General features: G+C 40.4%; 1 protein-coding gene and 1 long non-coding RNA gene across 6 annotated transcripts in view; one reads left to right on the forward strand and one right to left on the reverse strand.

The window, feature by feature from the left end:
• Window positions 1-5816: 5816 nt before the first annotated feature.
• Window positions 5817-13155, reverse strand: LOC131278257 (uncharacterized). Of its 2 annotated transcripts, none has more exons than XR_009185566.1 (2): window positions 13027-13155; window positions 5817-11994 (listed from the first exon to the last, which is right to left on the reverse strand). It is a non-coding gene; the product is annotated as an uncharacterized lncRNA (long non-coding RNA). The 2 variants fall into 2 exon arrangements; XR_011648677.1 differs by lacking the exon at window positions 13027-13155 and adding an exon at window positions 12611-12733 and having other exon boundaries at window positions 7710-11994.
• Window positions 12434-26992, forward strand: part of USF3 (upstream transcription factor family member 3) — a 71031-nt gene continuing 56472 nt past the window's right edge. For 3 of the 4 annotated variants that reach the window (XM_058295834.1, XM_058295830.2, XM_058295833.1), the window contains exon 1: window positions 12434-12709. The gene's annotated coding sequence lies outside the window, so the exon portion shown is untranslated. Of the gene's footprint in view, window positions 12710-13135; window positions 13532-26992 lie in introns of those variants that run through there. The other variant, XM_058295831.2, reaches the window with a different exon arrangement.

The raw sequence follows: 26992 nt of genomic DNA on the forward strand, positions 1-26992 counted from the left end.
TGTGGACTTAGTAAGGGGTCCATTGTTTACACCTGTCTGGCAAAGGGGTCTGTGGAACAAAACAGGTTAAGAGTCCCTGGTCTAAAAGAAAGTGCCTAGCTTGGGAAACTTCAGGACTGATGCATTTAAAGTAATCTGCATTTGAAATGAATAGAGAATTTACATTTTATTTAAAGTCAATCAGCATTACTACACTGTCTTGATGGGTTTGGTTTATGGGCATTTTGTATTCCACAATGAGAAAATACTGAAGTTAGAGAAGTTTCAAGTAACTTGAAACCAGAAACATTTTTCAGGGGTCTTCTATTTGGCAGTGAGGTGTGGAGCCAGAGCATCTTCTGAGGGTTATGTCTAATTACCTGAGGGACTTTTTCAAACAATGTACTCATTTTCCTTTCTTATGCCTTTCCAGGTCAGAATGACTGAATATATCATATACCTAAATAAAGTAATGACCATGCCGATTTGGTGGTTTTACAACCTGTTAACAGGGTTTCAAAGCAATACAAATACATTTTCCCACTTAACCACCAGTAACTTTTTGCCAGGTCTTAGTTATCACTATGTGGCACAGCACCGTAAAATTTACCAGCTTTAAAACAATCATTTTCTCCCACAGTTTCTGGAGCAGGAAACCTGAAGGGGCTGAGTTGGTTCTGGATCAGGGTCTCATTACAGGTTGCAGTAACATTGTCAGTTGCATCTTCCCAAGGCTTGACTATGGTTGGTGGAACCACTTCCAAGATAGCACATTCACATTCTTAATTGCCAGGCTTCAGTTCCTTGCTTGTAGGTGTGTGTCCACATGGCTGTCTTGAGTGACAACTTGGCATCTGGCTTCCCCTTAAGATAATTCAAGAGAATGCACTTTTGTGACTTAACCCTAGAGGTGACATACTATTTATGACATTCTGTTGGTTACAAACTAACCCAGGTACATTGTGGAGAGGGCTACGCAAGGATGTACATGCCGGGAGGTGGGGTCGTGGGGCCATCTAGTAGGCTGGCTACCATACTACTTGGAGAAAATGGCCGGGTTTTATTGATAGCCAAGGTGGAGTGGTTTGTCATGTTCTGCTATATTACTCTCTGGAGATAAGTTTCCTAAACGAAAGTACTGCGGTTTACAATTCATAATACGAAAGAGTCCAAAAGTTTTGCTCTTGTGGCTCAATTTTAGGATCGGGGGGCGGGCAATTCTGTCTCCCAAATTGGTGATTTAAACATTTCTGGAAAGTTGGGTACTGCAGACACAAGTACAAGCAGTGAGCCAATGGGAATATTTAAGGGAATATTCCCCATGGCAGAGGACCTTGAATTGCACCTTCCTACAAGGCTGTGCCACAGGAACTTAGTTCTAGTTTATAAAACAGCCAAGTAATAGTACGTGGGAAAAGGGCATGAATCAAACATTTTTAACTATCTTGATAAAACATTGAGAAATGAGAAATCCGAAAGCAATGTTACTGGGGTAGAAGTTCTTAACCTTTTCAATTTTCTAAATTTAAAATACTGAGCTTATTGGTAGAAAACATTTAACTAGAATCAAAGTCTGCTCCAGAAATAGTTGAGAGCATAAAGTTAATATGAAGCAGTCATAACTTAAAACCTAAAGTCTAAGTCTTGAAGAAATAATTACTGCCCTCAAAAAATTCAAGCTTTCAGTTTACAAAGTAAGTATAAAGTACATGTTAAATGGCTCTAGCTTTACAACTTATTACAGATTATAACGGTATTTAATGGTGCCTTTTTTTTAAACTTGCATTTCATCTATTTCATCTTTTAAAACAGCATTGAGGGTGTGAACATTCTCTATTAAGATTTAAACAATCTTGAACTCCACATGTCATTAATAATTTCTTACGCTAAAGTATAATAAATCTGGTCGGTACCACAAGTCTAACTGCTTATGTAGGTGTATTTGTACAGCTTGAAGTAATCATTATAACAGTAAAACCTAGTGCTCTAGTAAGATGAGGACTTTATTATTAACACTTTGAAGGCAGTTTTATGACACCCTTTGTTCTTGCCACCACCTAATGTGAGCTTATCTGCCTTTAGTCAATATAAAGATCTAAGTTGTTCCTACAATTTTATTGAGCACCTACTATTCTAAGCTCTAATAATGAAACTGAGCAAGGCAGCAAATACAGTCTGTGCCCTCTTTAAAGGTAAATCAAATCATAATTGAGTAAAATTTATGTCTAAGTGAAGGCCTACCTCTTTAATAAAAGACTAGTGCTGACGAATCTTGATTTGTGCTCTGGAAGGAACTTGGAGAGGGATACTTTGCTTTTTCTTAAGGCCTTAATTCTTCTCAAAGTTGAGAATGTAAGTATGAAAGGAAGTTCAAAAGGGATATGGTTTCAGAATTTACGCAACAGTCTAGCTTCTATTGTAGAGGTTTTGATTCCATCATAGTTTGTCCCCCTGGACTCTCATAACTTACCCCATTCTAATCTGCCTTTACAAGTACATTTCATTACCTGAAATGTGGTCATAGAGTACCCACAAAGGATCAGGTGCTGAGGATACAGAAATGAAAAAGACAGGCTTGACCCTTCCCTTGTGATCCTTAACAGTCTGATAGGGTACAGACTTCACTTGCCATGAAGGTACTATATTTGGATGGGAGAAATAATTTTGAATTTTGGAAGTTGCATGTGACCTAAATTGGAACTAAACAACCCAAACCTGTTTCAGCAGTTTTTCAATACAGAACCAGTTGAGTTTAGTAAAAGCTAAATGCAAGGATCAGAAGCATTCTGGCAATTTCACCAGCTAGAAAATAGAAAACTAAGTCATTCCCAAGGATCATAAGGCAGAGAGAGTAATTTAGCAAAGAGTATGTACAAGGTACCGATTTCTTTGGAACTTTAAAAGGAAAACATGGCTAAATAGGGTAATATGCTACATTCATGAATGTAAAGAATGTAGACTATACAAATGTCTGCAAAGCTGAGTTTTAACAAAACTCTAACAGCCAAATCCACCAGCAAAGCTATGGTGATTAAAATTAGGTAACTGACATAAGAATGGTTAGAGAAATAGCCCCAACAAGGCATAAGGTCACAGGAAAGACATGTCCTGTAACAGGTATGAGATGACATTAATAAATGGAAATAGAATCTAGAACAAAAGTAATCAAAATACAGGGACAACTTGAGGGGGGATAAGTGAGCATGTAATTTTCAACACTCAAGTTGGCTTACAAATTAAAAAAGGTTTGGAACTATGGTCAGATGTGACAATTACAAATATATTAAAAAGGTTTGGGAAAATTTGCATTGAACATGACAGCGTTTCTAGGCAGCTTATACAGGTTCTCTCATTTCATAACACAGTCTTGTATGATAGGAACTTGGTAGGACTTTTAGCCCCATTTTACAATTTCAGAAATAGACTTAGGGAAGTAACTTAAAGGTCAACTAGTTAAGGGACTGAGCTGGGGTTAATGTAGCTGTCTGTAAAATATGAATTGTATGGTATGTGAGTTATATCTCAAAGCTCTAACATCCCCTTCCCAAAGTCAAACAAAAAAGAATAAAGTGAATAGCCTTATATGTATTAAGAAATTGAATTAATAACAAATTCTTCCCACAACGGGAAGCTCAAGCCCAGATGGCTTCTTTAGTGAATTCTATCAAATATTTAAGGAAGAAATAATACTAATTCTACACAATCTCTTCAAGAAAATAGAAGATGAAAGAATATTACCTAATTCATTTACAAGAACAGCATTATACTAATACCAAAACCAAAGACATTAAAAGAGAACTAGAACTCAATATCTCTCAAGGATTTGGGAAAACCCTTTACAAAATATTAACAAATCAAATCCAGCAATACATGAGAAGGATACAAGAGCATCATTGCATTAATCCCAAGAGTGAAAGGATTATTTAAAAATTGAAAAGTATCTGTGTAATTCGTCATATTAACAGATTGAAAAGAAAAGACGAAATTATCTCAGATGCAGAAAAAGTATTTGACAAAATGCCACATCCATTCATGATGAAAGACTTTCAACAATCTAGAATAGAAGGGAATTTAACCAGAAAAGAACATCTACAAAATCCTACAGCTACCATCACAATGGTGAAAGACTGAATGCTTTGTCTCTATGTTTGGAAACAAGAATGGCTACTTTCATCACTTCTATACAATATTGTACTGGAGATCTTGGCAAGTCTAATAAGAAAAACAAAGTATGCAGGTTATTTTTAAAAATAGTAAAATTATCTTGCAGATGACATGATCATTTAAGAAGAAATCCCTAAGATAACTAAAAAGTGAGTATAGCAATAAAACTGTACTTCGACAATAAAAATGAGATTTTAAATTAAAAAACATTTACAATAGCATAAAAACATGAAATATTTAGAGATAAATTTAACAAAATACATGAAAACTTGTACAAATAAAGCTATAAAATATTGCTGAGAGAAATTTTAGAAGACCCAAATAAATGGGGAGATAGAACCTGTCCATGGAGCTAAATTCACATCTTCCCAAATTGAATTAGAAAACCCAGTCAAGGGAAGCGGACTCGCCCCAGTGGTTGGGGCGTCAGTCTACCACATGGGAGGTCCATGGTTCAAACCCTGGGCCTCCTTGACCTGTGTGCAGCTGGCCCCCACGCAGTACTGATGTGCGCAAGGAGTGCAGTGCCATGCAGGGGCGTCCCCGCAGGGGAGCCCCATGCGCAGGGAGTGCGCCCCGTAAGGAGAGCTGCCCAGCGCGAAAGAAAGTTCAGCCTGCCCAGGAATGGTGCCGCACACACATGGAGAGCTGACACAGCAAGATGATGCAACAAAAAGAAACACAGATTCCTGTGCCGATGACAACAACAGAAGCGGACAAAGAAGAACGTGCAGCCAATAGACACAGAGAACAGATAACTGGGGCAGGGAGAGAGGAGAAATAAAATAAATAAATCTTTAAAAAAAAAAAGAAAACCCAGTCAAAATTCTAGCAGGCTTTTTATACTATTGTAGAAATTGGCAAGCTAATTCTAAGTCTATATGGAAATCTGGTAAAAAAAAATTTAAAAGAACAAATCTGGAGGACTCAACTTGATTGCAAGATATTACAAAACTACAGTTATCAAGACAGAGTGGTATTGGAGTTAAGAGAAACAAATACATCAAGGGAACAGAACAGAGAGTGCAGAAATAGATCTGCACATACATGGTCAATTGATTTTTGTCCAAGGTACAAAGAATTCAGTGAAGGAAGGGTAGTCTTCTCAAGATATAGTGCTGGAAAAATTGGATTTCCCGAAGCAAAATTCTGAACTTCATATTGCTGTCATATACAAAAATTAATTAAAAATGCACCACTGATATAAATGTAACATAAAACTTGTAGAAGAAAACAGAGGAAATAAGAAATCTTTGTAAACTTGTGTTAGGAAAAGACTTCTTAGATATGACACCATAAGCACAATTAAAGAAAGAATTGATAAATTGGACTTAATCAAAATTAAGTACTGCTCTTTGAAAGACACTGTTAAGAGAATGAAAAGAAAGAGGCTGTGATACAATATTTGCAAAACACATACCTGATAAGGATTTGTATCCATAATAGATAAAGAACTCCCAAAACTGAATAAAAATTAAAACAAAAATAAAAATGGACAAAAGATTTAAATAGACTTTATCAAAGACTTACAAATTGCTAATAAGTACATGAAAAATTACTAATAAGTCAACAGTGATAGGTGAATTAAAACCACAATGAGATACCACATATACCTATTAGGATGCCTAAAATTTAAAAGATTGACAAAGACTATAAAACAATTGAAACTCATACGCTGCTGGTAAAACGGTATTATAACTTTGAAAAACAGTTTGGCAGTTTTTTAAACAAACATATATCTACCAAATAACAGTCATTCCCAGCATTTACTAGTATACATGATCTTATTGTGCTTTGCACACACTGCGATTTTTACAAATTGAAGGTTTGTGGCAATCCTGCATCAAGCAAGTCTATAGGCACCATTTTTCTAACAGAATGCACTTACTTTGTGTCTCTGTCACATTTTGACAATTCCCACAATATTTCAAACTTTCGCATTATTGTATCTGTTTTGGTGATCTGTGATCAATAATCTTTGATGTTACTATTGTAATTGCTTTAGGGCACCACAAACTACACACCATATAAAATGGTGACCTGAGTCGACAGAGTAAGTTCTGACAACCCCACCGACTAGATGTTCCCTGTCTGTCTCCTCCTCAGGCCTTGCTATTCGCTGAGACAAAATGATATTGATATTAGGCCAATTAATAACCCTACAATGGCCTCTAAGTATTCAAGTGAAAGGAAGAGTCACACATCTCTCACTTTAAATCAAAAGCTATAAATGATTAAGCTTAGTGAGGAAGGCATGTAGAAAGCCAAGACAGGCTGAAAGGTAGCCCCCTTGCACCAAACAGCCAAGTTGTGAATGCAAAGGAAAAGTTCTCGAAGGAAATTAGAAGTGCTACTCCAGGTTCTCTGCTTCTTCCCATTTGACAGACAGCTGCAGCTCTTTCCGCAGTACCAGCTGCATCCCTGAGACACGATGATGAAGGATGGTATAAAGAGATTTGGCCATACTGGGTACCTGGTCCCCAGAGCTGCTGTGAACTCTGGCAGAGTGCAGGTTGTTACCATCAATGACCCTTTCATTGACTTCAACTGCATGGTCTACATGTTGCAGTATAATTCCACCCATGGCAAGCTCAAGGTCACCGTCAAGGCTGAGAATGGGAAGCTTGTCATCAATGGGAATCCCATCACTATCTTCCAGGAGTGAGATCCTGCCAACATCAAATGAGGTGATGCTGGCGCTGAATGTTGTGGAGTCCACTGGTGTCTTCACAACCCTGGAGAAAGCTGGGGCTCATTTGAAGGATGGTGCCAAGAGAGTCATCATCTCTGCCCCTTTGGCTGATGCCCACATGTTTGTGGTGGCCATGAACCATAAGTATGACAACTCCCTGAAAATCATCAGCAATACTTCCTGCACCACCAACTGCCTGGACCCCCTGGCCAAGGTCATCCATGACAATTTCAGCATCATGGAGAGACTCATGATCACTGTCCATTCCATCACTGCCACCCAGAAGACTGTGGATGGCTCCTCCAGGAAGCTATGGTGTGACGTTCGTGGAGCTGCCCAGACATCATCCCTGCATCTACTGGCGCTGCCAAGGCAGTGGGCAAGTCATCCCAGAGCTGAATGGGAAACTCGTTGGCATGGCCTTCCGCATCCCACCCCCAATGTGTCCGTCATGTATCTGACCTGCTGTCTGGAGAAAGCAACCAAATACAATGATATCAAGAAGGTGTCAGATGGTCCCCTGAAGGGCATCCTGGGCTGGTATGACAACAAATTTGCCTACAGCAACAGGGTTGTGGAGCTCATGGTCCACATGGCCTCTAAGGAGTAAGACCCTCCTGGACCATCTGCCCTAGCAACAGCATGAGGGAAGAGAGCTGAGAGCTGTTGGCGAGTCCTGGCCCCGACTCAATCCCCCAACACTGAGTAATCCCCCCACCCCATCCTCCACAGCTTCCATCCCAGATGCCCTGAAGAAGGGGAAGGGCTCAGAAGGCCCTACCTTGTCACGTACTGTCAATAAAGTACATTGTACCCAGAAAAAAAAAAAGTGCTACTTCAGTGAGTACAGGAATGATAAGAAAACAAAACAGCCTTACTGCAGACATAGATAAAATTTTAATGGCCTGGATAGAAAATTAAACCAGTTACAACATTCCCTTAACCCAAAGCCTAGTCCACAGCAAAGTATTAACTCTCTCCAGTTCTATGAAAGCTGAGAGAGGTGAGGAAGCTGCAGAAGAAAAGTCTGAAATTAGCACAGGTTGTTAATGAAGTTTAAGGAAAGAAGCCATCTGTATAATATAATAGTACATATTGAAGCAGCCAGTGCTAATGTAGAAGCTGCAGCAAGTTATCCAGAAGATCTAGTGTTTTTGTTTCCTGGGCTACTCAAGCAAATACCATGCAAATGGTTCTACTTAAACAATGAAAATTTATTGGCTCATGGTTTTGAGGCTAAGTGAAAGTCTGAATCAAGGCATCATCAAGGTGATGCTTTTTTTTTTTAAGATTTATTTTATTTCTTTCTCTCCCCTTGCCCCTCATTGTCCGCTCCCTGTGTCCATTCACTGTGTGTTCTTCTGTGTCTGCTTGCATTATCAAGTGGCCCTAGGAATCTGCGTCTTTTTTGTTGCATCATCTTGCTGGTTCAGCTCTCTGTGTGTGTGGCGCCACTCCTGGGTGGGCTGCGCTTTTTACATGCAGGGTGGCTCTCCTTGAGGGGCACACACTTCGCATGGGGGGCACCCCTATGCAGGGGCACCTCTGTGTGGCATGGCACCCCTTGTGAGTGACACCGCTGTGCATGAGCCAGCATACCACATGGGTCAGGAGGCCCTGGGGATCTAACCCTGGACCCTCCATATAGTAGACAGATGGTCTATCTGTTGAGCCATGTCTGCTTCCCAAGGTGATACTTTCTTTCTGAAGATGATTACATCCTGGGGCTAGCAGCCAGCAATCCTTGGTCCTCAGCTTGTCACATGGCAAGGAATGTGGTGGCCTCTCCTGGTCTCTCTCTTTTTTTCCAGTTTCCATTGAATTTCAGCTTCTGGCTGCTCCCGATGGCTCTGTGTCTGAATTTCATTCTGCTTATAAAGGAATCTAGTAATATGAATAAGGCCCATCCTGAATGAGGTGGGCCACACCTTAACTGAAGTAGCCTCATCAAAAGTTCCTACTTATAATGGGTTCATAGCCACAGGACTGGATCAAATTTAATGTTTTTTTCCTGGGGTACATACAATTCCAAAACCCTACATCTAGCTAAGATGGAGGTGGCTACACTAAACAACAGATTTTCAATGTATTTGAAATAGCCATCAATTGGAAGAATTCAACTAAGACTTTCATAGCTAGAGAGAAGTCAACGCCTGACCTCAAAGTTCAAAGGACAGGCTGACTCTCTTATTAGGGCTTAATGCAGCTGGTCACTTTAAGTTGAAGCCAATGCTCATTTACATTCTGAAAATCCTAGGGCCCTTAAGAATGTTGCTATATCTATTCTATAAATGGAACGACAAAGACAGAGCCTTGGGCATCTGTTTACAACACAGTTTCTTGAATATTTAAAGCCCTCTGTTGAGAACTACAGTTTAGGAAAGAAAAGACTCCTTTCAAAATATTATTGCTCATTGACAATTTACCCAATCATCCAAGAGCTTTGATGGAGATGTACAAGATTAATGTTGTTTTCATGTCTGCTAACACAACATCCATTCTGCAGCCCATGCTTCAAGGAATAATTTTGACCTTTGAGTCTTATTATTTAAGAAATACATTTCATAAAGCTATATCTCCTATAGATAGTGATTCCTCTGGACAAAGCAAATTTAAAATCTTCCGGAAAAGATTCACCATTCTAGATGCCATTAAGGACATTCATGATTCATGAGAGGAGGTAAAATAACAATAACAGGAGTTTGGAAGAAGTTGATTCCAACCCCAATGGATGACTTTAAGGATTCAAGACTTTAGTGGAGGAAGTAACTGCAGATGAGGTAGAACTAGCAAGAATTAGAATTAGAAGTAGAACCAGAAGATGTGACTGGACTGCTGCAACCTCATGATAAAACTTTAATGGATGAATAGTTGCTTCTTATGGATGAGCAAAGAAAGTGGTTTCTTGAGATGGAATCTACTCCTGGTAAAGATGTTGTAAACATTGTTGAAATGACAACAAAGGACTTAGAATATTACATAAAATTAGTTGATACAGCAGCAGCAGGGTTTAAGAGGATTCACTCCAATTTTTAAAAAAAGACTTATTTATTTACCTTATTATTATTTTTATTGTCTGTCTGCTCATTGTTTGGTCACCTTCTCCAGGAGGCATGGGGAACCAAACCCAGGACCTCCCACATGGGAGGCAAGTGCTCAATAGCCTGATCCACATTTGCTCCCATGGGCTGTAGCATCCGCTGACTTGTGTGATTTGTTCCTTTACACATCTGCTTGTTGTGGTACTGTGGCATCTAGCTTGTTGAGGTGGCTGCGGTGTCTCCTTGTCTTCTTTAGGAGGAAACAGGAATGAACCCATGACCTCCCGAGTGGTAGGAGGGCATCCAACTGGTTGAGCCACATCTGCTTCCTGACTCCAATTTTGAAAGACATTCTACTGTGGTTAAAATGCTACCAAACAACATCACCTGCTACAGAAAAATCTTTCATGAAAGGAAGAATCAATTGATGTGGCAAACTTCACTGTTGTCTTATTTTAAGAAATTGTCATAGCCACCCCAACCATTAGCAACCACCCACCCTGATCAGTTAGCAGTCATCAACATTTAGGCAAGACCCTCCCCAGCAAGAAGATTATGAGTGAAAAAAAAAATTATGGCTCACCAAAGGTTCAGGTGATGGCTAGTATTTTTTAGCAATAATGTTTTTTTGATTAAGGTATGTACATTTTTTTTTTTTTAAGATATAATGCTATTGCACCCTTAATAGACTACAGTATAATATAAGCCAGAAAATTGGTGTGACTAGCTTTATTATGATATTTGTTTTATTACATTGGTTTGGAATCCCTGGTTGGGATTTGGGGATCAGTCAGAAAATGAGGATTCAATGTATAATAAAACCTACTATTTTGGCTTTTTATCAAACAGAAATTTTTTTTATTTTCCATTTCCAAATTCTGATAGAAAGATATTAGTGTGTATTTTTAAAGGTGGTGCAAAGAAACTCTTCAATCCTGTTTTTTGAATGATCAAAACTGTGTGGTTTTACTTTAGTATCCATGCATTGCAGTTTTTGAAAAATTATACATATGCTAGATATAGCCATTTCTGAACTAGAATAGTAATAGTTTTTAAGCCAGAATACATTATTTTCTGACCACAAAGAAACTATTTCTTACAGATGTACATACTAACGCCATACAATTTCATTGTGGTGTTATTACATTACTGTTATGACTCTGATTCCTAGGGTCTTTGCAATTTGCAGCTTTGATTTGGGTGTGTCAAGGCCATCCAAGGGCCTTGGTATACCAAGATAGGAGATACAAGAGTTAAAGAAAATTTCCAGATGGTTTGGTAGCGCCATCGCTTACATGTAACATTACTGGTATCTTCTGTTTCACTGTAGCTTTTCGCTCTCTACAAACATAAGGTGCAGATACTGTTTAGCTTCATCGGATACTTTTTCTTGTTTGCAAGGTCGGATTTCTCCATACACAGGGTCCTGTAATTATCATTATGCCAAGCCGTGTGTGTACATCCCCCAAGTTACCGGGTCTAGCCCGTGGCTGTATAAAATATGGGACGTTTTCCAAACCTGGCTGTGGCAGCGTTTGGAAATCTTTCGTCACCACTAGGTAGGGGACACCTGTTTCGGGAGGGGGGAGGGGGAGAAGGGGAGGGGTTATGAAATGTGAGGTGAAACCAGGAAAAGGGAGTTGTGAAACCGGTTGCAGGGCCTCCCAAACAGTCTTGGAGTTGGGGGCGCATCGGGCCTCATGCTATGGTCCGCGGTCCCACACCTCCTAGGTACAGGTCTCTAGGAACCCAAGCTTGGGGTTCCAAACCCCATCCCGCAATGCCACACGCTCCTTCCACTCCCCTTACTCCCCGGCGTAAAAGCTCCCAGGGCATTTCGAACTCGGCCATCTCTATTTTACAGGAATCTGTGCGTTGTTGCAAAGGAAGGATGACAGAAAACCACAGCCTACGAATTCCTGCAGTCAGGTTTGCCAACGATCTCCAGCGAAAGGGCAGTGCGAGACGTCTGCATTTGGTCCCTTCTTCCCTACCAAGCTTCTTTCAGAGGCATCGTCCCGCTTTCCTGCTCTCTGGGCGAAGAGGAGCTCTCGAAAAACTCCCGAAAACCTTCCATGCCCTCTTCCTCTTCAGTTTTTTTTCATTTCCAGACTCCCACTGAAATATTTGTAAAGCAAAACAGAGAAGAGGATACAAACAAGTTTCTAAAAACATCTTCTCTTCTGGGTTCCCCTTACAGGCGTCCCCTTTAAGGAACCAGGCCCACCTCTTTCCTATTTACCTACTGGCCTGCCTTCCTGCCCATCACTCTACCTTTAAGAATATTTCCTGTTACTTCAACCCAACTTGCACACCTCCGCCCCCCGGCCCTCCTCATTGGGCCGCCCGAGGCCCGTTGAGTCCTCTGTTTTCCCTCCGTCTCTTCCCGCCCTCTAGCCTAGCGCAACGGCGTCCCGAATTGTGATTGGCTGTCACGGCAGCCTCCCCGGAGGGGGATTGGTGGGTTGAATGGCAGGGGCGGGAGGGCGGTGCACCCAGGGTAGGCTGATCGTGTGCCGAGCGGCTGCCGCGGGAGGGTGGGGAGGGGCGGGGGGAGGGGGGCTGGGAAAGTTGAGGCCGCGCTGCCGCCGGGTCTCCGGCCTCGAGGGCTCGGGCTCGCAGCGGCGGCGGTGGCCGCGGGAAGAGGCGGCGGGGGCGGGGGGAGAGGAGGGCCTGGGCCCGCGCTCCCCCAGCCCCGGAGGAGCAGGCAGCGGTCGCAGAGGGACAGACTCGCCTGGGCGGCCGGACGCTCCTGCCTTCCCCGCCTGGGATCATGACCCAGACGGGGGTCGCTGCCGCCGCCCCGCCGCGGCCGAGACCGCGCAGCCCGCGGGTGAGTGACCGCGGGAGGGGGCCGCTGACAGCCGGGGCGAGGGGCGGGGGCCGGGGCCGCGGGGGCGGCTCCGGGGGGCGGCCCCGGGCTCCGCTCCACCCACCCTTCCCGCGCCCCGAGGCGAGGGCTGCGCCCTGCGAGCGCCTTCCCGGGCGCGCGCCCGCGCTCCCGCCCGCGCTCCCGCCCGCGCCGCGCGCCCGCGCCCCGGCCCCGGCCCCCCAGGTGCGAGCGGGCGGGAGCGGCCCCGCGCTGCCCGCGCCGCCCGAGGAGCTGCGCAGCCGGGTGCGCGCCGGGTGGCCTTCGCCCGCCCCGCTCACCTTTTCCTGTCTCCTCCGTCCCCCTTCTTGCGCTGCCCTCGCCAGGCTCGCGCGACTCGCCTTCTAACTCTCACCGCGACGTCGAAGAGTCGGCTGCGTTCCGTGTGGAAGCTTACCTCTCTGAGGAGCAGCGGCGCAGGCGAATGGCCAGCTCTTGAAATCTAGTTCCATATTTCCCGGAGGAATATGATTTCTGGGCTGTTAGTCGTGCTTAACATTTTGATGGTCGGCGTCTCCTCCAGACACCCTCCCAACCCCCACAGTTACACTGGGGTATGGTCCTTGGTGATTATTAACTTTATCTGGAAATAAGAGACTGCTTAAACCTACGTGCGGAATCCCAGCTCTAGGCTTCCAATTGATGGCCTCATAACATTTTTACCATTAAGCAGAGAGTGACCTAACACCACCAGAAAAAAAAAAGACAGTTGTGGCTAACTCAAGTTTGCACGTAAAGAAAACAGTTGTGTGCATATAAAGTCAGCTTTCTGGAATAAGCCCTTTGGTGAGTAACATGGGTCCTGAAGCATGTTCACACGTTTGCTTTCTCTTAAACAAACAAACAAAAAACACCAAACCAACTTTCTGAAGAATCAACAGGCTGTCAATACTCTGGTCAACCTTGGCTTTTCCTTCTACACAGGACACTTGCTTAATGTAGTACAGAGTTGCTGTATGCGATACATTTGTTGTTTCCCTTTATTTATGAAGCACTTTGAAAGTATATGTTACAAAGTAAATAAAATAACGTAATCATTGCACTTCTGAAACCAGGATTAGTTTAATGCATTCAGGCACGACAAGAATAGATTTACTCTTACGTTTTGCTCTAATCTAAGCAATATGACTTTTGGATACATGGATATTAGATTCCCCCTAAATTTAAAGAGAAGCTTTGTACAATGTGGACAAGCACACAGCCTAGAACATTCCCTAATATAAAAGCATTTCATTGCAGGAATATAAGGGCAGCTTGGGTCTGAAATGATTCTTTTCTAGGTTAGTTGACTGGGCTGTCATGGAAATAAAATTAGAAAGTTGCAGACTGCTCTCAGTCTTGTATTAGAAATTGATGGGTTATTTTCCTATTTTCAGAATTTAGCACTGTTAAGGGAAAAGAAAAGTTAAGAAAACAGAATGTTTACTCATGTTAGAAGATAAGTTTCAACAGGTAACCAGCTCAAAATTGTTGCTTATAAACAGGGTCTTAAATGGAGTTTGGGTCTTAATCTATTGTAGGTCTAGGCTGTACAATAGAGTTACCTTGTGTGCTTTTAAATTTTAATGCCAAGACCACTCCCCCCACAGATTCCCTTAATTTTGATCTGGAGTAAGGCTCTGCTATAAATATATTTTTAAAAAGGTCTCCAGGTGATTCTGTTGAGCAGCCAGATTTGAGAACTACTGTGAGTCTAGAACAGTGACCATCCTGGGCTTTTCTAAAAGTCTGGGCTTAACTCATGTATCAACTTTTTGCCCATTGCTTTCCAGCATGAACCTTTGGATCCTTGATGTTCTCACAGGTAGTTCCCTGCTTTTGTTAAAGACATTGCCCTCTCTCAAAACATGAACACTCTTCCCTTGTTGCCTCTCCCCACCAATAACAGTTCTAATTCTCCTTTTATGAAAGTTTTCCTTATAGCTTACTTTGGCTGTTAGTGATGGATTCCCTTTGAATTTTTATGCCACATTTGTTTGAAAGACCTCTTTGCATTTATACAATTTGGCCATTTAACTTCTTTTGTATTTCATTATACGCAGAGTTAATAGCAAGAAATGCTTTATTTTTTTTGGCTTCTCTACAGTGGTTTCCTTTAAGTTGGATTGGTTTGCTTTGAAATCCTTCTGTCTCTGCCTACAACCATAATTTCAGATTTGATTCACTCCTAGATATTTCTGTCTTGTTAGTTTTCTCATAGCTTACCTAACACTGGATTCAAGTATGGACATGAATTTCTTCCATTGTTTTCTTATCTCTTCAGTAGGTTGGCTGTTTCCTCTTATGTAGTCCCATAATATATTACTTATTTTTCTTTTAACACTTATCACACTGCGGTAAATATGCATTTATTCGCTTTCCCCACCAGACTGCTAACCCCAGAGCTCCATGTTGGGCAACTCCAGGGTTTGCTCTTCACATTTTATTCTTAAATAGATCCACACCAACACAGGGAACTATGTTCTCTTCATCTTTGTATTCTTAGATCCTATCATAACATTTGTCATTAGTAGGCACTTAACAAATTGAAAGAATGACTCCTGTCATATATTATGCAAAGATTGCCACCTACATCCTAGCACAGGTTGATTTGTTATTAATTGCCTTTGCTATTAATTACCCTTTTGTCCTATACTCCTATTATGAATTTGTTAGGGATTACTGTGGTTGTGACAGCCCCCTTAAAACATATGGGTATGAGTGTGTGTTTGTGTGTATGTTGGTGTGGACCTTGAGTCCTTTGCTCTGAATTCTAAAGATCGACTCTTGTTATTCATAAAGTATTGTGGGGTTCTTGCTAAGAGAAAAACTGTTAACTGTCCAATTCAATCATTTTTTTCTCATTAAATTTTCCATATGGGTACAATTGCACTATTTCAGAAGGCCAAATCTTTTAATTAGATTGGTAGGACATGATAAATTGCTCCTATTAATGTGCTAATACTCTGTTTTTAATTCAGCTCATCAAGTATTTATTGAGTCCTTACCATTTGCTGAAAACTGTTAGGTGCTAAAGATAATACCGTGATTCAGAAGTAGTAAATGGTATGGACTCAACTCTTAAGATGTTTATAAACATTGAGAAGATGGGAGAACACCCATATTAATGCAGTTTTCATTGCATGCTAAAGTAAATGTAAGTACCCAATATCTAAAATTCGGTGATTAATACCATAAACAATTAGGAAAGACCAGATATTCTTTCAACAGACATTCCTTCTGAGTACTAATTGTTGAGGATACATATATGAAATATGTTGTTACCATTTAGAGGCTTACAGTCTAGTGGGAAAAAACAGTAAGTTTTTGGAGTATATTTTATATTAAATACATGAAATTTGTGGGATGTTCTATCAGGATGTTTGGGGCTAAGAAGAAATGTTTCTAGTCTAACCTTATGGGCTCAGAGGAAGTTTCAAGAAGATACTTAATAGTTCCTGGTTGGAAAGTTAATATGGGCATTCCTGACCGAATAACAGCTGTGAAGGCATGGAAATGAGTGAAGGAGGCATTCATTGATTAAAGAGCTGCAAGTAGATTGCTATCAGTAGACAGGAGTACTATTAAAGAGCATGGTCTTTGGAGTCAGATGGATGTGGTTTGCAAACTCATTCTTGAGAGTCTGAGCCCTTGCTGAATCTGCCTGTGTAGGGTAGCATTAGTTTATTGGTAATTTCACTGCTGGTCTTAGTACAAAGATGTACCTCAAGATTCCCCTAATTTTCATCTTTACTCCCTGTGACTTTTCTTTTGTCTGTTGCCTGGTGGCAAAAGGATCCCCAAATTATGAAATATTTAGTGGGTCCTCCAGTGAAAGCATTTCTACCTTTGCTATTACAATTTCTTAAATATTAGAGGCCACAGTGAAAGGAACAGGGAGAAGAAATTTTAGTGTAATCATGAAAGGCACCTCTTCTACCTCTACTCAGAGAACCACTTTCTCTTTGTTTATAAGCAGACTTAGGCAGAAAAGGGGAGTTTTGGGATAGATTCTAGGTAAACCCATAGAAGTGAAGGGAAGTAGAATAATGAAACCTTGGGAAGGCCAGGAAACAGCCTCTCACAGGATCCCATGGGCCCATGGGTCTAACTCAGCCCCAGCCATCTTTCCAAACCTCTGTAGGGAAATCTTGCTGGTCAGGCCTTTCCCCACCTCAGAGGTGAGCCCATGCTTGATGGGTCTGTCAGAATTTAGGAATGGCACAGAGAAGCTCCTCAAAGGAAAAGCAAGGTATTTTTGCCAGAAGACCAAAACAACAGTTATCTGCTACCATGTTTTGGCAGAGTAGCTGTCTTTTGGTGAGCTTGGTGTGAGCTGTTTTAGGAGTAAAAGCCAGGTTGCAGTTGGTTGAAGAAGGAATGGGAGTTGAGGAAATTGGGACAGTGAGTGTAAACTACTCTTTCAGGAAATTTGATGGTTAAGGATGAGGGTAAAGTGGGAGTTGCAAGGTCAAAAAAAAATTACTTTTGCCTTATAAATGGAAAACAAATGAATAAGAATATATGATAATGGGAAAGTATGAATAGGGAAGGAGAGATTAATATAGGAGAGAGAGGAGATATAACCAGGTTACTATGAAGTGGGAATGATAGAGCCCAGAGCATAGGCAGAGAATCTGGTGTTAGCTAGAATTGTTAGGAAAGGTTTCAGGGAAGAGGACAGACTTGGACTGGAGGGTTTTTGTTTTATTTTTTTTTAAGATTTATTTCTCTCCCCTTGCCTCCCATTGTCTGCTCTCTGTGACCATCTGCAGTGTGTTCTTCTGCGTCCGCTTGCATTATCTGGTGGCACTGGGAAACTGCGTCTCTTTTTTGTTGCGTCATTTTGCTGCGTCAGGTCTCTGTGTGTGTGGCACCCCTCCTGGGCGGGCTGTGCTTTATTCATGTGGGGCAGCTCTCCTTGCAGGGCTCACCCCTTGCACGTGGGGCACGCCTTTGCGGGGGCACCCCTGTGTGACATGGCACTCCTTGCGTGTGGCAGCACTGTACGTGGGCCAGTGGGGATTGACCCTCCATATGGTAGACAGACACTCTCAGTTGAGCCACGTCCACTTCCCTGGACTGGGTTTTAAAGAGTAGGTAGGATTTGGATAAGCAGACAGAAGTGGAAAGATCATTTCAGTGGGAAAACAGCATAGACTGAGGTAAGAAAGATGTTAAGGGGCACAGGGAAGGACCTATTTGAATTGGAGAGGAGGGAAGAGTAGATGATCTGATAAACTAGATCATCCTGTATCTATGTGTGTGGTCCTAGGTGGGGGGTGGATGGATGAAGACTGGTCAGTGAAGAAGGTGGAGTCATGAAAGCCAGGACCCAGAAGTTTGTCTTTCGGACAATAGACATTTGGAAATAGTACTGTAGATTCTGGAGGAGGAGAGTAACTTGATGAAAAATGGTAACTTGCAAAGATTGAAAGATTAGAATATAAAATTCACTGGAGAAAAGGAAAAGGCTGGCAGCAAAAAAGACTCTTAAGAGCCAGATGTGTGTAAAACAGGAGCTGGACTAAGATGATGGTAACAAACAGGAAGAGATGAACTTTGTGAAAAGAATTGATAGGATATGGTGAGGTGAACAATTGAAGATTATTTTGGCTTTAGAGCCAAGTTAAAGTTTTGGTGTCGTTGACAAAATGGAGAAATTTGAGTAGGTCTTTAAGAGGCAAGAACATTCAAAATGTTCCAAACAGAGTTGTTTATTGGTTTTGAAATGTTCTGAAGAGAACTTTACCAAAACAAAGATTTGAAGAAAGATGGAGTTGAAAGACAGCTTTATTATAAAAACATATGCCTTTTACATAGAAATAATTAAAAACTTTGGAGGAAAAATAAACAGAAAAGAGAGCCTTGAGCCTTGGGCCTCACTCAATGTGAAAGTCAAGGAGACATATTAGAGAAAGAGGATCCATAATTGAAAAGAGGAAGAAAACCTGGGAGGAGGTAATTTCGAGAAAAGGGAGAGATCAGTGGCTACAAATCCTACAGAGAGGAGAAAGACAGAGAAAAGATCTTTGACTTAATGAAAAATAGTCTCTAACCCTTAAGAAAGCAATTTTGGTTGTCCATAGCAATCAGAAGGCATATTGCCATGGTTTAGGAGAGATTGACCAGTGAAGGAGAAATGAGAAATTTCACAGTAGTAGGAGAGAAATGTATTAATAACCAGAAAAGACTGTAAATTCTTATCTAATATAAGAATTTATATTCTTTTAAAACGGTTTTTAAAAAAGCAATTTTATTGAGATATATCACATACCATGCAATTGGCCCAAACTCTATAATCAATGACTTTTAGTAAATTCAGAGTTATGCTTTTATCACCACAATCAAATTTAGAACATTTTCCTTACTACCCAAAGAAAAACCTCATACTCCTTAATAGTCACCTCTTAATCCCTCTGTCGTTTCCCATCTATTTCTGTCTCTATAGATTTATTTAGATTTACATTTTATATATATGGAAGCATACAATATGTAGTGCTTTGTATTTGGTTTCTTTCTCAGCATAATGTTTAAAAAAAATTTTTTTTAATTAGAGAAGTTGTAGATTTACAGAAAAGTCATGCAAAAATACAATGTTCATATACCCCCAAATACCCTATTGCATTAGTGTGTTACCTTTGTTGGAAATGGTGAATGAGTATTAAAATAGTACTATTAAGTGTAGTCCATAGTTTATATTAGGTGCATTTTTCTCCATATACCACCTGTATTAGTCAGCTCAAAGGGTGCTGATGCAAAACACCAGAAATCTGTTGGCATTTATAAAGGGTTAATTTTTGGGGGTAGAAGTTTACATTCACGAGGCCATAAAGCATAAGTTACCTCCCTCACCAAAGTCTGTTCCCACTTGTTGGAGCAAGATAGCTGCCCAGCTCTGTGAGGGTTCAGCCTTTCTCTTCCTCCTAAGGCTCCATGGTCCCAGCTCCTTCCAGTCTCAGCTGTAGGCTTGTATAAGGCTTGTCTCTCTCCCTGGGGCTTGTTTCTTTCCGGCTTAGCTGCTTTGTTCTCTTCACAAAGTCACCTGTAGACAGACTATCAGGCTCAATCTCTTCCCAGGGCCTCTGCCATGTCTAATGGAGCCTTCTTTCTTTTCTCATGTATCTGCTTCTCTTTCTTTACTTCTCACAGCTCCAGCATCAAAACTCAAACTCTCTCTCTGCTGTGTCATTTTCTCTGTGGTTCCCTACCCAGCAAACTCAACATCCTACTAATGTGGCCAAATCAGAGCCTTGATCATAATTTAATTGAGTAAAAATGAAACCTCTGAATCTAATACAATCTGTGTGCTCAGAGGAACAGACCAGTTTACAAATATAATCCAATATCTTTTTTGGAATTCATAAATAATATCAAACTGCTATACAACTCTATTATTAACACCTGTGTTACTGTCATACATTTGTTATAATTCATGAAAGAACATTCTTACACTTGTACTATTAATCCAAGTCCATTGTCCACATCAGGGTTTACTGTGTTGTAAAGTCCCATGTTATATCTCTAACTTTCACTCTGGTAACATACATGACCCAAAACTTCCCCTTTCAACCATGTTCACATTATGGTTCAGCACTGTTGATAAGTTAATATAGGGAAAGCCCTTGCGTTTTCAAAGTAAAAGAGAAATGGTAGAGGAGGAAATGTTCAAGAGAAAGCAAATACAGATGGAACACAGATAGAAAGAGTCAGGTTTAGGAGGTTCTGGACTGTTGAAAGGATAGATGTGTAGACAGAGATCTGTAATGGTAAACGTAAGATCCATTTAAGGAATTTATATCATATGACCTCCATCTTCTCAGTGAATCAGAGGGGAAATGGAAGAAAAGGAATTAACATGTTTTGCGTTCCTAGAATGTAGCAGGCATTTTGTTAGATCCATTAAATATATAATCAGGGGAGTGGATGTAGCTCAGTGGTTGAGTATCTGCTTCCCGTGTACGAGGTCCTGGGTTCGATCCCTGGTACTTCCTTAAAAAAAAGTATTATCATGTAAACTCATAACAGTCCTCTGAAGGATGGATGATAATCTCCCAGTTTTAAAATGAGGATGCTGAGACTTTGAGGTGTATTTATTTGAAAACCATTTAACTAATAAATGTCAGGTTTGGTATTTGATCCTAGGTCTGATACCAAAGGCTGTTCCCATCCACTATATAATCTATTCATTAATGTGAGGATCTGTAATAGTGACTGTGGTGGTTTGAAGCTATATGTATCCCAGAAAAAAACATGTTCATAAATCTAATTCATTCTGTGATTGTAAACCCATTGTAAGTAGGACCTTTTGATGAGGTTACTTCAGTTAAGGTGTGGCCCACCTCAGTCAGAATAGGTCTTAATCCTATTACTGGAGTCCTTTATAAATGGAATGAATTCAGACATGAGAGAGAGAGAGAGAGAAAACCATGGCGGCAAGAAGCTGAAATCTACAAAACCCAGAAGAGAAGAAAGAGACCAGCAAATACCGCCATTGTACCTTGCCATGTGGCAGAGAAGCAAAGGCTCACTGACAGCAGGTCTTCTGGAAGAAGGTATCCCCTTGATGATGCCTTGATTTGGACATTTTTCTGGCCTTAAAAGTATAAGCTGTAAATTACCATTGCTTAACCAAACTCCTTTCATAGTATTTGCTGGAGCAGCCTAAGAAACTAAAACAGTGACTATAATGGCTATGCCTCAGAATCACTTTTGGAGCCTAAAAACTTTCCTGCACCCCATCCTAGGCATTCATTCTTTCATTCAAACAAATACTTATTGATTACTCTTTACATGTTTGGCATGGTTCTAGGCACTTAGAATACATGGTGATTGAAACAGACTCAGATGCCTGCTTTCAAGGATACTCATCCAGACCTACAGAACCAGTAGATTCTAGTGATTCTGATAATTATACAGGTTTCAGAACCATTGCTATAGGAGTAATTGATGGGAGAAAGGTTAGAATTGCTGAGTCTGAGTTTGTAATAGGCCTAGTCTGTACAGAAATTAGTAGCATTCAGTAACAGGAGAAAATATTACTGGAAGATGATCCTGTACCAAGAGACTAACATAAAACAAAGGAGTTGAACTTCAAATAAACTGACCCAGTAGTCAGTTGTACCATATAGGAAGTTTATGAACCCTTTTAGTTTCTGTTTATTTGTGAATATTTTAAACTCACCTTCATATTTTAAGGAAAATTTTGCTGAATAAAGAATTCTTGGCTGGCAATTTTTCTCTTTCAGTATCCTAATCATACCACACCATTGTCTTCTTGCTTCCATGGTTTCTGATGAGAAGTGTGCATTGCCTTACTGGGCATCCCTTATGTGTGATTGTTTGCTTCTCCATTGCTGCTCTCAGAATTTCTCAGAATTATCTTTGATGTTTCACATTTTGAATAGTATGTGTCTTGAAGTAGGTCTATTAGGATTTATTCTGATTGGGATATGCTAGCTTCTTGGACACATAAGTTCATTTTTTTCATGAGAATTGGGAAATTTTCAGCCATTATTTCCTCAAATATTCTTTCTGCCCTTTTTCCCCTTCTTTTCTTCCTCTGGAACTCCCATGACATGTATGTTGTTCCATTTCATTTTATAATTCAACTCCCTGAGAACCTGCTCTTTTTTTCCCTATTCTTTTCTCTCTGTTCTTCTGTTTCTTCAATTTCAACTCAGTATCTTCTTGATCTCTGTAATCTCTTTAACCATATTGTCTTTCAACTCATTAATTTAATTTTGGAAATTAGTACGAATCTTGTTGATTAGTTGTCTTAAATCCTGTATCTTACATGGGGCTTTTATATAATCTTTTGCTTGGGCCATCTCTTCTATTTTCTTAGTTTGGCTTTTAATTTTTTTACTGATATCTAGGCATCTGATTTTGTTGGTAAGTTTACTCTGCTGCTCAATTTCTCTCTCTTTTGTAGGGATTTAATGACTGGAGGCCATGTGTTACTACCATTCTTTGATTCTTGGTTCAACCTGTTCTAGGTCTTTAGGATTGTCCCCATTAGTTGCTGAAATCTAGGCCCTGGATCCAGTAATGAGTTGCAGACTCGCTTCCAAGTGCCTTGAGGAGGGCAGTTGTAAAGGCCAGAAAAAACTTCTCAACATATTTACTTTTAATTTCTTCACATGCATTTCCTTGGTCCACCAGTGGATGGCAATATTCAGGAGCCCTGTCAGTTCAAAGCCTGGTTGGAGTGTGTTCACTGAGACACTGACTGCACCATTGTGAAAGAGGGTCCTGCCTGGAGGCTATTCAGAACCTCGCAATTCATACTTTCTCAGAGGTTGTTCTCCAACTTTGCTAGCAGCCCCCTCTTTTTCCTGTAGGACATAATTCCACTCCCCTGTGCATCTTCAATTGCCAGTCCTGGTCAACAGGGAGGGTGACTGAGAGGGTAGAATTTATTTAGTCCCTATGGGCTCCCAAAGCAAATAATGGCACAGCCCTTTTTGGGGAGGTGGAGCCTGGCAGCCCCTTCTCTCTTTTGCTGCTGGCCCATGACTGGAGAATTAAAAATTGTATGCTCATAGTGTAGGTGATGGTGGCTGCAGTAGCTTCTACTCACAGTCTTTCCATTGAGATTTTTTTTTTCCTGTCCCCTTTCTCTTCTGGATGGTGTCCAGTCTTCTGGTATCCTAAACCCTAGAACATTTTTTTTTCCCAAGTCATTTCTGCCTGTCCTCTAGCTATTTTTCTGGGTACACTGTGTCTTATTGTCTAAGGCCCTGAAACTACAAGGAAAAAGTAGTCTCTGCCCTCAAGGACCTTGGACATATGTCATTTGATCTTTAACAGAACCCTGAGAGGAGTGTGAGTTAACTATTCTGGAACAACTCTACATGCATATTAGAAATGAATAAAGAAGTTAAAATAGTTGTAGATCATGGGAATCAGGTTTCTTATTGTCTGAGAAGGAAGTTACAAATGAGCAAGGGCAGAAGGCTAGACTGAGCCCCATGGATCTGAATTAGCATTAAAGAGAAAGTTATGAATTCTTGTTTATTTTACTATAAATACAGATAGAGAAATGAATATAGAAATGTATGCATACATGGGTTAGTGGACATACATTTATTCTCTAGATCTGTCCACTGAGAGGGACTTAGAAGCAGTGACACTATACTATCAACAAGCACATCCAGCATCCAGATTTGGTTTCTAAATACCAATCTCCAATAAAATGAAAAAGGGCTCTGCTTTAGTTTTTTTAGGGCTGCCAGATAAAGTAACACAAAGTAGATGACTTAAAACAACAGAAACATTGTTTCACAGTTCTGGAGGGTAGAAGTCCAAAATCAAGGTATTAGCAGTACCATCCTCCTTCTGAAACTTGTAGGAGAGAATGCGTCCTTGTATCTTTTACCTTCTGGTGTTTGCCAGCATTCCTTGTCATTCCTTGGCTTGTAGATGCATCGCTAATCTCTGCCCTTTACTTTACATGACCTCTTCTCCTGTGTCTTTCCTTCTCTTCTTTTTTTTTAAACATTTATTTTTTATTTCTTTCTCTCCCCTGTTGTCTGCTCTTTGTGTCCATTCACTGTGTGTGTTCTTCTGTGTCCGCTTGGATTCTTGTCAGCAGCACTGGGAATCTGTGTCTCTTTTTTGTTGCTTCATCCATCCTGCTGCATCAGCTCTCCTTGTGTGCGCCACCACTCCTGGACAGGCTGCGCTTTTTTTGCATGGGGCAGCTCCCCTTACGGGGCGCACTCCTTGTGCGTGGGGCTCCCCTACATGGGGGACACCCCTGTGTGGCATGGCACTCCTTGTGTGCATCAGTACTACGCATGGGCCAGCTCACCACACAGGTCAGGAGGCCCTGGGTTTGAACCCTGGATCTCCCATGTGGTAGGCGGATGCTGTATCAATTGAGTCAAATCTCTTCCCTCCTTCTCCTCTAAGGATACTAGTCATGCTGGATCATAGTCAATTCTGATTCAGTATGACGCTCATCTTAATTTGAATACATTTGCAAAGACCCTATTTCCGAACAAGTTCACATTTACAGATATCAGGGGTTAGGACTTCAACATATTTTTATGGGGCACACAGTTTAAACCATCATAGGCTCCTTGGGGAAATGGCTGATTCTAGGCCTGAGGCAGGGAAAACATAAGATGAACCAAGAGCATCTTATATAGTGCCAGAGAAGGAAGTGCTTTAAAAAAGGGGGAGAAGGAGGATGTATAAAAAAGATATAGTATCCAATCTGAAAGAGCTGCTAATGGCCAAAGCTTGAACAACTTGAACAAAGAAATAATCATACCATTGAAATATGTCCCAAAGATATACATGAGTCCATACTAATATAAATGACTGAATAAATAAATAAATGGGGAAAAAGGGACATAGTGTCCTTAAAGAAAAATTAAAAAAATATAATTAGATACCACTCACTCCAGGATATAGATTAATTCCCCTCTCCCTCAATGTGGACTAGACTTAGCACTCACTTTCAAAGAATGGACTATGGAAAGGAAAAAAAAAATAATAGTAACATAGCAGTAATTATTTAAATATTATTAACAGGAAACTTGAGGAGGAAAGTTGGTGGGAAAAGTAGTACAGTTCTTTAAAAATTTCAGACTTTATTTAGATTTCACCAATTTTTTGTTTTCCTTTTTTCTTTATTAGAAAAGTTGTGGGTTTACAGAACAATCATGCACAAAATACAGGATTCTTATATACCACCCCACCAACAACAACTTGCACTGATATGGAATATTTGTTATAATTGTTAGTGGCACATTTTTTATAATTGTACAGTTAATTAAAGTCCATGGTTTAGGTTTAACTTAGGGTTTATTGTTCATGTAGTATAGTTCCATGGATTTTTCTTTCTCATTTTTAACAAATCAATTTTACTGATATATATTAATAAAGCATAAATCTATCCAAAGTATACAATCAATGGTATTTGGTGTAATCACATTGTTGTGTGTTCATCACTTCAATCATTTTTAGAGCATTTTCATTATTCCAAGGAGAGCGCGGCTCTCCTTGAGAGGCACACTCCTTTTGTGTGGCACTCCCCTACATGGGGGACATCCCTGCATGGCACAGCACTCCTTGTGCACATCAGCGCAGTGCATGGGCCAGCTCACCACATGGGTTTGAACCTTGGGCCTCCTATGTGGTAGGTGGATGCTCTATCAGTTGAGCCAAGTCCGCTTCCCAGTATCTCTTTATATATCATGGATATTAAACCTTATCAGACATGTGATTTCAAGGTATTTTCTCCCACTGGGTCAACTGCCTTTTCACCCTCTTGACAAAGTCCTTTGAGGTGCAAGAGTGTTGAATTTTGAGGACATCCCATTTATCTAATTTTTCTTTTGTTGCTTATGCTTTGGGTGTAAGGTTTAAGAAACTAACACCTACCACAAGATTTTGAAGATGTTGTCCTATCTATTCTTTTGGTTGTCACTTTTCTATTTAGGTCCCTGATCCATTTTCAGTTAGGTTTTGTACAAGGTTTGTGATAGGGGTCCTTTTTCTTTCTTTTGGATATGGATATCCTGTTCTCCCACACTATTTGTTGAATAAACTGTTCTGGTCCAACTTGGGGGGTTTGACAACCTTGTAAAAAAATCACCTGACCATAGATGTGAGGATCTATTTCTGAGTTCTCCATTTGGTTCCATTGGTCAATCTGTCTTTATGCTAGTACCATGCTTTCCTTTTTTTTTTTTTTTTTTTTTTTGTAGCTAAGTAATATGCTTTAATTCAGGAAGTAATAGTCCTCCAAAATTGTTCTTTTTAAAGATATTTATGTTTGTTTGCGGCTCCTTACCCTTCCAAATAAATTTGATAATTGGCTTTTCCATTTCTGCAAAAGGCTGTTGGGAGATTTAATCAGATTGAATTAAATCTCTAAATCAGTTTTGGTAGAATTAACATCTTAACGATATGTAGTCTTCCAGTCCATGAATAAGGAATGTCCTTCCATTTCTTTAACTCTTCTTTGGTTTCTTTTAGCAATATTTTGTAGTTTTCTGAATACAGGTCCTTTATGTCCTTGGTTAAGCTTATTCCTAAATATTTGATTGTGTTAGTTGCTATTATAAATTAATTTTTTTCTAATTTCCTCCTCAAAGTGCACATTAGTAGTATATAGAAACATTATTGATTTTTTGCTGATTAATCTTGCATCTCACCACTGTGCTGAACTTTTCTATTAGCTGTAGCACCATTGTTGTGGATTTTTCAGAATTTTCTAGATATAGGGTCATATCACCAGTGTATTAGTCAGGG

The sequence above is a fragment of the Dasypus novemcinctus genome, chromosome 4 (assembly GCF_030445035.2).
Source record: "Dasypus novemcinctus isolate mDasNov1 chromosome 4, mDasNov1.1.hap2, whole genome shotgun sequence".
Taxonomy (NCBI): Eukaryota; Metazoa; Chordata; class Mammalia; order Cingulata; family Dasypodidae; genus Dasypus; species Dasypus novemcinctus.